The 12,820-nt window shown below is 37.7% G+C and overlaps 1 long non-coding RNA gene across 1 annotated transcript; it reads left to right on the top strand.

Moving 5' to 3' along the window:
• Positions 1–5,431: 5,431 nt before the first annotated feature.
• On the top strand, positions 5,432–12,546 carry LOC140642259 (uncharacterized). Its single transcript, XR_012038746.1, has 3 exons — positions 5,432–5,535; positions 10,185–10,320; positions 12,231–12,546. It is a non-coding gene; the product is annotated as an uncharacterized lncRNA (long non-coding RNA).
• The last annotated feature ends 274 nt before the right edge of the window (positions 12,547–12,820 follow it).

Below are 12,820 nucleotides of genomic sequence, written 5' to 3'. Positions count from 1 at the left end.
AATGAAACAAAGGGCCTCAAGCTAGTTCAACATGGTTTTTGTTTCAGGAACTGTGACAGAAAAGAGAAAAGTTGCCAAAGCCCTAGAGATGCGGTTGTCAGGGAATTCTCTTTACAAGGGTCATGCGAAGTCATTAGAACTACAGCTATTTGCAGATGAAGGGTTTGCCTTCAATCTTTAATAGACAGTAGAATTCTGCATCGAAGTTCTTGCCAATTTGGGAAGTGGAAAAGTGCCGCTGTAGGGGTGTCTTTGAGGTCACCGTGCTGGGGGGGGGGGTGGCATTTCTGCTCACCAGCCTCACACACCTGAGGGGACCTCTGCTCCGCTGGTGGTGGCAGGTGCACTTCTGCATGCTGCATAGGAGACGATAAACAGGCCTTACAAGGCCTGTCGCACTGCTGTGTACTGAGAATATCCATTAAATCGCCTTCCGCAATAGGATCCTATTTGACTCATTATAAATTCATAATACGCAGGGCTCGCTGTACTTTCATGCTGACTCTATATTTGTCAAAGCGTTTTAACTCTGCTACATTACCTCCGCACCACATTCGGCTGCAGCCAGGCTACACTTCTTTACTTGTTCTGACAGATTTGTTTTTGCTTTTGTTTTTGTTTCTTTTTAAACAGAGAGCAGCCTCACTAAACATGAAATAAGCTTTTAGACCTGTCTATCCTTGCATATGTAATGGGTTGTACGTTGCAATATGGTTTCTTTTCTTTTTTTCTTTTTTTTTTTCATGAACTGGTTATTGACTTTAAAAGTCTTCAAAAATATTTACTAATTAAACATCTGTATACACAAAATAATAAGCATTTTGAAGTTTTTCTTTGGCATCCCTTTCATATTCTGGAACTGAGGAAAGTGGAGACAGCTACCCACTAAATTTGAGTGCCAAGGCTTACATCTTGACTCAGCCAGCTGCACAGCTGTAAAGCACATTTGGTTGCTGTGAGCCTTGATTTTCTCTAATGCAAGTGGGACTAAGAACTCATACCTGCATTAAGGAGTCATTAGAAGTTCACTGACAGAGTCCAAAACAAACGGTTGCTCAATAGATGTTAGCTCTCACTGTCACCATTATATCTGTCAGTAATGTAAAATCCACTCCATCTCTTGCTCTGTAACCACTGTGATTCCTGTTCTCATTACAGTGTCTTTCAGGGATAGACAACTAGAGACTTCCACTATGACTTATTGCCACTGGTGTCCCTTTCTATGGTAGTGACAATGCACAAGGAGTGAACAAAATACCTCACTTTCTCCAAAACCCTTCAAACTCACACACATTTTGGAACTTTGGGATGTTTAGTGGTGCCTGGATGGCTTAGTTGGTTAAGTGTCTGTCCATGATCTTGTGGATCTTTGGATTGAACCTCTAGTTGGGTTCTCTGCTCAGCAGGGAGTCTGTTTGTGCTCTCCCTCTCATTCTCATTCTCTTTCTCTAACAAATAAATAAAATCTTAAAACCAACCAACCAACCAACCAACAAACTGTGGAATATTTAATCCTGTCAGTCTCTCCACCAAGTAGTAAATAATCTTTGATTTTGGTCCCCACTATTTTAAATGTTTAATGATAGAAGATTCCTCTAAGAATGTGAATTCATTATCTTGTGGCATTTTGTTCAGTATAGTTGCCTTGCTGGAACTCATAATCATAAGATTGTCTCACCTTAAGAGTAGAAATAGGGATCCCTGGGTGGCGCAGCGGTTTGGTGCCTGCCTTTGGCCCAGGGCATGATCCTGGAGACCCTGGATCGAATCCCACATCGGGCTCCCTGCATGGAGCCTGCTTCTCCCTCTGCCTATGTCTCTGCCTCTCTCTCTCTCTGTGACTATCATGAATAAATAAATAAAATCTTTAAAAAAAAAAAGAAAAAAAAAAAGAGTAGAAATAGAAACAGAGATAAGAAATTCTTGGTAGTCGCTCCACATGGATGGCAAGACCACCAGTCACTTCTGTAAAAGCTAGTAATGCCTCTTAGGATCTAGCAGAGCAGAAGAAGGATAAAGAAAAAGAAAATAAGCTTCTGGAGCAGAACATTCCCTTGAGTTAGAAAGTCAATCATAACCCCTAGACCACAGATTCTGATGCAGTGCATCCAACCCCATTATCATTTAATGGCAATCAAACACTAGCTGGTGTTCAACTCTCGAATAAAGCAAAATAACATGGCTCTTGAATTCAGCACTTAAAAAAAAAAAAAAGAAACCAAAGAGCTTGTGTGGACTGGACTGAGCTCCTAAGTCTCCCTCCTTCTCTTGCTATTTTTTCTCTGGCATCCCAGCCTCTCATGAGCTTGGAATGTGTGCTTTGCTTTTTCAGTATCATTTTGTAGCCTGATCCAGGCGGCCACCCTCATCTCTGGTTACCTCTGGGTCTGCTTTGACCAGCTCAGCCCCTCAAGTGTCAGTGGAATGGTGGAAGCTCAGAATATCTAAAATTTAAGCTGCTTTTGGGAATGGATAGCCATGCCGCATCAGCTTCATTGAATTTGAATTATTTGGGCAGAATCCCCTTCTTCATTTTCCCCACTCGGCATGAGGCATTTGAATTTCACCTTTCACATTTTTTCAGCCCTCTTTCTGTTAGATATTTTCTGAGTATTATAATGCTTACCATCCATTGCTTTTTGACAAGGTGACTCTTGAATCATCCCCCATGGAGAGAAGCATGGTCTCAATTATAGAAATGCTTGGAGTAAAGGCTATTTGAGTAGCTTTTTCAAGAGACTGAGAAGTGTTCTTGTTGAAAAAAAAAATTCTTCTTCAGCTTGAGTCCTGAGAACTTTAAATGCTATTATCTTTCCTCTCCAATAGGGCTTCTCCTACATGTTTTAAAAACATGAATTCGTTCACCAATTATTTATTGAGTGACCACACACAAAAAAAATAAGTCTTAGAATTTAGCTTTAGCCTGTTTCCTTTTTCTGCCTAAATTTCAATATCTTAATTAAGGTTGTCAGATTTGGCAAATAAAAGTACCAAGATATCCAGTTAAATATGATTTTCAAATAAGTGACAAATAAAAGTTAAATGGAAGTGTGTCACGTGCAACACTTGGGACATATTGATCCTAAATTATCTAAAATAACAAGCTTGATTGGTCAGTCTGTGTTTTATCTGATAATCTGTGTTTTATTTGAATGTCTTAATATTCAAAGCTAAATGCTCTTTCCGTACTGAATCCTAATCTAATTTCCAATTGTGAATAATTTTCTTTTGAACCTTCTTCACCTTCTCAGTAACCCAGATTTAAAATTGTTTCCTTGAAAAAAAAAAAAAAATTGTTTCCTTGCTTGTCCTTTAATTATCTCTCATCTGAGACTCAAATAAAACGGATACATTTTCACACAAATTATCCTAAGAATGTGAGTCAGCAGAAAAAAGGCAAATTTTGTCCTGTTCATTTAAAATACATTCAGTCCTTGAGTACTTACCTTCAATTCCTGTTTGTTTCTGACTTGACCTTTCTCCAGTTGTATGTGGTAAAAGCAAAAGTATGTAACAGTGAAAAATGAGTAAAGACGAATATTAAGCTGGAAGCAAGACAGATTTGGACAGTACTTTCATCCATCCATCACTAATGTTCCATGAGCCTTGTTGATAGGCCTGAGTATGGTGAGCTCATGTTCACAGTGAGTTACCAGTGTCACTGGGAAAACGCAAAATAGAGCAGAAAGGCTGATGTAAGCATTGCAGGAATATCAAATTAACTGATTCAATAAATGGCAAAAACATGGTGGTAAGGTTTTCCTCTTTGACTTATAATATTAGTAGAGACATGGAATTAGCTTCTCATTCAACTACATTCGAGGTCATTTGTTGTGACAGCTTCCTCATTAAATTAAAATTAAAAGATTTTAAAATTAATATGAAAATGAAAAAAGTAGCTTATAGTTAATAATAATTTAAAAAGTAGCCTATAGTTTTATTTTCTAATATTTGTTTTGTATTTTGCACATGTAATTTGTACATAGGGTGAAGTGTGTGTGAGTCAGTGTAGAAGAAACTGCTAGAAAAATTGCTCCTTTCATAGACACAGACAAGAAATTATCCTGCTGAGTACCTTATTAAAATAATAGCTTTATTCAATATATTTCATAAACTCAATCTGAAAATTTTTTCCTATAAAAAAGCAACTCTCAGAGCACCTGAATGGTGGTCGGTTAAGCATCAGACTCCTGGTTTTGGCTCAGGTTGTGATCTCAAGGTCATGAGATTGAGCCCTTTTGGACTCTGTGGTCAGATTGAATCTGCTTAAGACTCCCTCTCCCTCTGCCCTCCCCCAGCTCACTCTCTCTCTCTCTCTCTCTCTATTTCTCTCAAATAAAGAAATAAATCTTAAAAAAAAAAAAGCATTCTATAGCTAAGGACTGAGGATTCTAGCTTCTGATAAAATATGTACTGTCTCACTACTGCTAAGACAGTAACAAGGTATTGATTGGTGAACAATAAACTCTACCTCAGATAAAGAGTATTTCAAATCCATCTACATTTCTTCCAAGGTTAGTGTTGATCGCTATAACAGCACTCCAGCTGTCTTAAGGGTTAACTTGCTTCAAGTCAGCATACTCCTGGCTTGCAGACTTGAGGCTCTTCATCTGTAATAGAACTAACTTCTCTTTGAGACTTTCAGACCACTGGCCTTGGGGAATTAAGCACCAGAATGTTCCAAGGCCACAGAGGCCAGTAAGTCTATTTCAATCCCCCTTAGCTTTCTGGTTAGCATATCTTTTCCAAGATTTTTTTGTTTTTTAGGTCACACAAATGACTTTATTGATCTCCCTTTGTACCCTCCTTTGCAGAAAGAATAGAGCACTCTTGCATAACGCCTGGGGCACCAAGGAACTAGAACTTCTTACACAATCTCTGAGTATCAAGATAACACTGTAACTGGCATCATGGAGTCTGCACTAATCAAGAAATGTCATAGACCACTGCACTCCCTTATCTGATTAAACCTCTTTATAAATCTCTGGACCAGAAACCTTGGAGTTGGCTTTTCAACAAAAGTCTGCCTTCCCCTCAGGAGGCGGGCCTCCTGAATAAAGTTCATATTCTTTTCTGATCAAAACTCTTCTCTTGAGTATTAACTTTTAGAGTGACAGGCAGCCAAACTTGGGTTTCAGTCACAATACCTCACTTTAATCATCTCCAGATGGATTCTTCTCAAGGGAGCTGGATTGTGTGACCTGATCGCTCAATGTTTAGCAACTTTTCCTATTAGAAATGTCTGAAACCTAAGCTAAATATTGCACATTTTCATATAGTCCAATTCAACTTAACACAATGGTGTGCATGCTGGTGAGAGGTGGAGGGTGGGCAGCACTATACACGGGGCTATGAGAACATAATGAGCCTGTGACAGAGCTGAGCTGACAGGACCTGCATGTAACAAGGCATACAAAGCTAACACCAGTCAGGGTAATGAAATCGCAACATGCTCTGGGGTAGCAGATATAAGGATGGGGGTTATATCTCATAAGCGTCTATGATAGAATATTTTTGGAAAGGATGAATTCTCAGGTAATCATTAAAGGATGAGCCTCACTAGTCAGAGAGCACATGAGGTGGGTGTTCCAGGAGAAAAGACCAGATGGTGGTGCTGGGGAATGGTTGGTCATCATGCTTCATGGTGGACGAAATGATAAATTGATGCAATAAACTCTTCAAAGTTGAGAACCATATCTTATTATTCTTTAACCTAAAGCCTGATAGCGTAGGTGCTCAATATGGACTTTTTAGTAGGAATGAATACCATCAGTGGCCACATCCCTTGCCAAGTAGAATAAAATTATGCTAAAAAGGGACCAAGACTTTGGAGGCTTTACCATTTCCTTCTAAAATGAAGGAAGGACATCCTTTTGATCCTTATCAGCTATTTATCTTTGGTTGGGGATTAGTGGCCTGCTTGCATCTTACTGAGCAAGAAAGGGTGGGTTGTGGTTTGGTGATGTATTTAGAAACTATCCTCTTTTTCCTGTGTGTTTCCTTTACTTTCACACAGAATGCTTCTATTTTGGGTACTTCTGGTCACCAAATGTGTGGGAATTTTTCCCCACAACAAGCAGTTTTGTAATACCAGTAGGAGTGTCCTATGATTCAACTCAATTTGCCTTAATTTTCATACCATGTGGAGGTACCATCAGATCCCATAGGTTAAGGACTCGGTCCCACAAGACTGCTACCCCCTACTGCAGATGTCAATGCAAGTCCAGGATGTCACCTGGGCTTCTGAGAAAATCACCTATGAACCTGATGTTCACATGACACCATCTTTGGATTTGATTAATTTGTAAAAGTGGCTCACAGAATTTAGGGAAACACTTTTACCAGTTTATTAAAGGATATAATGAAGGGTACAGATGAACTGCCAGATGACAGAACGCACAGGGTGAAGTGTGGGAGGAACCCAAGCTCAGGAGCTTCTGTCCTCTTGAAATTGGAGTGTGTCACCCTTCTGGAACATAGATCTGTTAACCAACCCAGAAGCTTTCTAAACTCTATAGTTTGGGGGGTTTTATGAAATCCTCATCACAAAAAAAAAAAAAAAGAAAGAAAGAAAGAAAGAAAGAAAGAAAGAAAGAAAGAGAAAGAAAGAAAGAAAGAAAGAAAGAAAGAAAGAAAGAAAGAAGAAGAAAGAAAGAAAAATCCTCATCACATAGACATTATTCACTCTATTTAGAGCTCTTCTCACTTCTGAAGAGAATGGGTATGGGATGGGGTTGAAAATCCCAAGCTTCTAATTATGGCTTTGTCTTTGCAGTGACCAGCTCCCATGCAGTAGCCATCCAGAAGCCCACCCAGAGTTTCTTTATTAGAACAAAAGAAGTATTATCAGCCAGGAAATTACAAGGGTTTTAGGAGCCTTGTGTTAGGATTTAGGGTCAAACACCAAATATTAGAAAACAAGATGTCCCTAGTGCTCTTATCAATTAGAAAATCACAAGGGCTTCATGAACTCTGTAGTAGGAACCAGGGGCAGAGGCCAATTTGGGTTTTCTATTATCTCATGGGTGATTTGCTGTATTATTCTTTTATATTCATAAAATGCTGCAATATAGGCATTTTAATCTTCAGTTCACAAATGAAGAATCAGTAGCCCAAAGATATTAAATGCCCATGACTTGAGAGCTAATAAATGATAAGCATAAGAAGTGATTATAAACCTGTTTTGATAGCTCTTACCCTTCTCACTCCAAGTCACCTAGCACATAGTTCTCCTGGGGAATAGTCTGGGTTTATGAGGATCCTGGCCTGCTGAAAGGAGCTGTTGAGTTGGTTGAGACTTGTGCAAAAGAGAATGCCGAGTGATCTAACCTAGGACTGGCACGTTGGAGGGCCCTCAATACCCATATTTTGGATGAATCAATGGCTTATCAAAGCAGAGAAACTAATAGGGAGGTTTGAAAGGCAAATTCAGCCTCTCTTCCTTTTACTTAAGGCCTGGTGCTACTTGGTCCTCAAGTCACACAAGTAAATTTCACCAACGAAGGAAAAAATCCTGTAGATTCTTTAGGTCTCCATATGTTTCTGATGAGATGTTGAACTCATACTTAACCAGCTCTCTTGTCTTACACAATGTACTTCACTTCTAAAACCTTTTTTCCTCATATGTTAAATGGAGTACAAAACAGCAGGAACTGTTGTTAGGATCCACTATAATAATCTATGTGATAATGGTTTGTAATATAAAGTGTTCAGGAAATGTCGAGCATTGTTAATTGTAATAAGAAATGCATCTGAACTAAATGAGACCAAAATTAGAAAGCATGTCACCATATTGGTAGCTTTCTTTCAAAGGTAACAGCACAGCTTTGAGTGTCCTCTAGATGACCAATTTATTTTGAAGATGAATAAGAGTTTTTCATGCAGAAAATGTCTCTTATCCTGGAGAGACTGACAATGCATATTCAGTAACACTGAAGTATCTGAATACTGAAGGCAAAAAATTGTATTCAAGATTTTCCCTTTAATAGATCCAACAACTACCAAACCATCAGAACACCACTGGCTTGAAAGTGATATTTCAATAAGGTTCAAGGATTTAAATACATTGGCTTTTGAGTTGTTTTTTTATCTGTACCTCAAAAATCACTAATCCCATTTCTTCTTAAGACATAAATACACCCTGCCACAGTTCCACGACCACCTTCAGAGCCTGTGTTTATTACCCTGGATTTTAGCAGAGTTAAAATTCATGATCCTTAGAGTCATTGCAGATCTTCTGGCAAGTCGATGCAAAAGGCATTTAGATAATGACTGCTGTTCTGATGTTGGTTGGCTATTCATATGAGATGTAATTATTATGTTTACTTCTTCATTCAATGAAAACCATTAATGACAGAATCCTGTCATTAAGAAGGGATATTATGGAAATTTTGAAATGATTTTCTGTTGCTGTTTTTCACCCAGACTCTGTACACATAGAGCAGCATTATTGATCCTTCCTCTAAGAAAGGTAGCTTAAGCAAGTTCCAATTTCAAGCTGAAAATATGTTTCATGATACTAGAATTTTTTTAGGTATAGGCTTTTTCAATAAATTTTGCCTCCCTCTCTGGAAAGATTGTTTTAAACTGTTCATATGTCATTAACTCCTCAGGGTATTAGGTAACATTTGTTGACAAAAGAGAACTTGCCCTTCAAATACTTGATAGTAAAGGATTAAAAGAAACAAGTTTAATATATGTCAGGTGGGTGATTTGGTTTCTTAGGTAGCTTTAGTCCTAACATTGTTTCTTACATACTGCTTGGCAAATCAGAAACATATTGAGAAAACTTGTAATTTTTTTTCCTTGCACAAAGAGATCTTGAACAGCGCATCTCCCAAGCGTACTCTTGAGGACAGGAAAAGGATTTTGATATTTCAGTACCCTGGGTAGATGACAGTGGAAACAACTTCTAGTGAATCGTTACATGATAAAACCCTAGATTTATTGAAATCCTCATTTTGCACTGTGCATTTACACACACATCATGGAAAGTACACATAAAATCATCCAGCTTAATCATATCTTATAGTGTTTAAATAATTCATGAATTCATCCATCCATGCATTCAACAAATACTGATTGATAGATTATTTAGAGCAACAATTTACAGTAACAGATGTGAGGTAAAGAAGGTAAAGAATTCTTGTCTTCAAGAATTGACAATCTAGTTGGGTGATATATATATCTTTAACCACAATTTTTCTTGGAATAGTGATATCTCAGCAGGCGATGCAAAGGATGTATTATAAAGCATCATACTGGCAACTTTTGCCTATTAAAGAAATTTAAAATATACATCATAAAAATGTATGTGAAGACCCAGAAAAGATGATCAGAACCCAAGGATTCACTTCAGTGAGTCTTCTTTCCCATCTAATACCTTCTGTTTCTTTCTTCATGATTCAGTTAACTCATCAAGGACATGTGTACAAATTGTGACCCATTTGCTTCTTTGCCTTGTCTCAGTTGCCAATAGATAGACTATTAGTATTTCATAAGTTTCATGGAACATCTTTTTACTCTTAGAAAATTATTTTTTATTCTAATAATATTTCCTGCTGAAATTGTTTTATTATTTTCTTATTCTTTTTAACTGAGAATGAAAAATTGTTGCTCACCATTTTTGTAATCTTTCTAAAGAAAAATTTGTTGAATATGTGTGTGTTTGAAGATTTCCACTCAAATAATTCCTCAATCTTCTTATGTGTTCAATGGTCATAATTATTTTTATTTATTCTTGTCTTCTGACTACTTTTAAAGGTCTCCATCTATTTCATAAGTCCTAAAGTAATTAGAAGACAATTCTAAAAGACTATTTCTATTCCAAGAGAAGTACATACATGATCTTATATTTCATGCTCATTTTGCATATGGAAAAACTTAGAAAGGCTAAGTTACTTGTCCAAAGTCCTGGAGATAAAAGTTAGGACCAGGTTGGAGAATGAAGCCTGTTTGATTGACTTTGGAGGTTGTGCTCTCACTCCTTACCTAAGTAAACGTCTCATGATGGCTGTTTGGTTCCTTGGTTGGCTAGTTGGTTTGTTGGTTGGTTGACTTCTACTGTTCAGTAGTCTACTTCTAACCAGAGGGTTAGTGGGTGTTTCTAATTATCAGCATTGTCCTTCATCCCAGACTTTTAATCCAACCTTTTCATTCTCATAACTTTCTCTCATCTGTTACAGAGAAGATGGAGCTGTGAGCTGTGAGCTGCTACCTTCTATGGCTTCCCATTCTTCAAAGCCAGACTTCAGTACAAGTCATTCATGTTTACATTCTCACACCTACCTCAAGAAAGAGACCACGATGGAAACTCCTGTGGTAGATAATGTCCAGTTATGACATCTGTGCCTCATTCCATTATTATAACCCTCTCTGCTGAATGTCCAGTCCTCCTCTTTCTATACACTTCTGCTCTTCCTAAAAATATAGTCAAATATCATCTAAAGTTCCTTCTTTAAATACCTGGCTCCTTAAGTAATTGCCTTTATCTATCCTTCCTTCACCAACACACTTCTTGAAACATTACTATATATTTTGTTACCAGACTGGTAAAAAGAATTCTCTCTTAGTTAAAATTGCCATTAAAATCCAACATCCTGTGCTTCCAATCTTGTGGAAGTGATTTTTCTAGAAGGGTCTGTGACCAACTGCAAAGCAACTACTCAGCTCACTTCTCAAACATTCTCCTCTTTGGCCTTGGTGGCATGCTTTCTCAAGCCTTTCCTCCCCTCCAATTATCCTTCACCTACAGCTTCTACATCCTCTTAGTATTCTCTTCTGTTTATACCCTACACATTTTCCTTACTTGATCTTCTACTTTTCTGTAACTCTACCATGTATATGATGCTGATTCCCAGATAAATGCCTTCAGCTTCTCTCATTTGTCTTGAACTCCAGACTCACATTTCCAGCTGCCTATAAAATAGTGCTGCTTGATCATCTCCTATCATTCAGACTTTAATATGCTTCAAAATAAACACAGCATCTTCCCCCCTCATTCCAAATCTGTTCTTTCCCATCTGGATTATGAATATCATACTCTTAAGACAGAACCCCTGGACTTAAATTTTCATTTCATCCATTCTGAATGAACTTCCCATTCCACATCCCCCACCCCCATGCTTTTACATTTGCCAACTTCTACCTGAACTGGAACATTCAAATATTATCTCCTCTGTTACATTTCTCAGGTACTTCATAGCAATCAGTGTCTGTATATTCAGGCTGTATATTATTTTCAAGACTCCAGTAATTTACTAAGTTATATTGTTATATTTACATGTCTAGCTTTCTCTACTGAGCTGTGAGTTTCTCAAGGAAGTAACTCTGTTAAGCTCACTGTTGTCCCTCACATATGGCACATAGGAGGTACTCAATAAATATTTTATAGAATAAACTAATGATATATCTCATTATTGGGCTCTATGTTCCCAAATCTCCATTACTATAACTCACTTAATTTGCATTCACTTCCCTATGACATTAGAACTCTTTAGACAGTGTTTCAGGCATCTTTGGTGGTTCTCCAGTGCCTTCAACGTAAGAACCAAATTGCTTAGCATAGCATAGAGTCATTACCACTAGTTCATACTACTTCATACTCCTATCTCCCACTACCTCCTAGTCCTAAAGTCACTAAAATAATCCCTGCCACTGGTGTGTTATGCCTGTGTGTGTCTCTAAATGTTGTTTTTTTAAACATTTTTTTTTTAAATATTTTTTGTGCCTGAACACTTTCTCTCCTCCACCACCAAATTGCATATCAACTCTATCACAGGACATTTTCTCATGAGCCTTAAAAGAACACACCCTTCCCTTTTTCTCATCTCTATAGCACATTATACACATTTTGCTCTAGTACTTATGTTATGATTTTTGTTACATGTTTCCATTCCTGTTTGCTTCTCTGTTATTTATGGAGTTCTCTGTCTTCATCACTGATCAATGAGCCCTTTGGTGTCAGAAGATTGGTCTTATTTATCTTTGATCCTTTGTACAACATATATCTGCTGAAAAATGATATGCATTTAGTGCAGTTTTATCATTAAATGGATTAGTGAGTAATTATAATTTTGGATAGAATAGTAATGTCATGAATGAATATCTGCCTTACAAAATAGACTTTTCTTTATTATGTTTCCAACTTTATTTTTCCAAAAAAGTTGTCAGAAACATTCTGGCAGATTCTTTGCCCTATGATTGAAAATGTGCTCATCCTCTTTCTTTAGATAGAAAAATAAGAATGAAAGGAGAGCAGTTGCAGCACACCTGTGTTGGCAAGCTGTCAAACCCTCCATCTCTGACATTAATTGGATCATCCACTGAATGGGGGAACTGATGGAAAATGCAATGCGAGAAGATGACTGGGGAGAATAAATGCTATCCTGCCTATCAACAGTGATGAAAGTGACACCTGAAGAGTTTTCTTTTATTCCATGCAAACAGATGGCTTTAAACGACACATGCTACACAGTCAGATTTCTTATGCTCACCTCTAAGCATTTAGGCCAGCTTGAACAATCAAAAATTAAAATGTAAACAACAAAGAACACTTCGCGGGGGGGGGGGGGGGGTTGTGGGGGTAGTCACTAAAGCTGAAAGCAATTATCAACTGATTTTAAGTGTCTGCCTGCTGTTTTCTTATAAAACCTGCTATAGGAAAGGAATTTTATGAGGAGGTGAGGACTTGGCTAAACATTAGAAAAAGCCTCCTGATTTCCGTTTTCCACTGGTTAACAAAACAGAAAGAGAAAGAGAGAGAAAAGAGAGAGAGAGAGAGAGAGAAGAAGAGATAAATGAGTAAAAAGCCACATTCAGT

Source organism: Canis lupus, chromosome 11, assembly GCF_048164855.1.
Source record: "Canis lupus baileyi chromosome 11, mCanLup2.hap1, whole genome shotgun sequence".
In the NCBI taxonomy this organism is placed as follows: domain Eukaryota; kingdom Metazoa; phylum Chordata; class Mammalia; order Carnivora; family Canidae; genus Canis; species Canis lupus.
The sequence above is the reverse complement of the archived record's forward strand: the minus strand, read 5'-3'. Positions and strand labels throughout refer to the sequence as shown.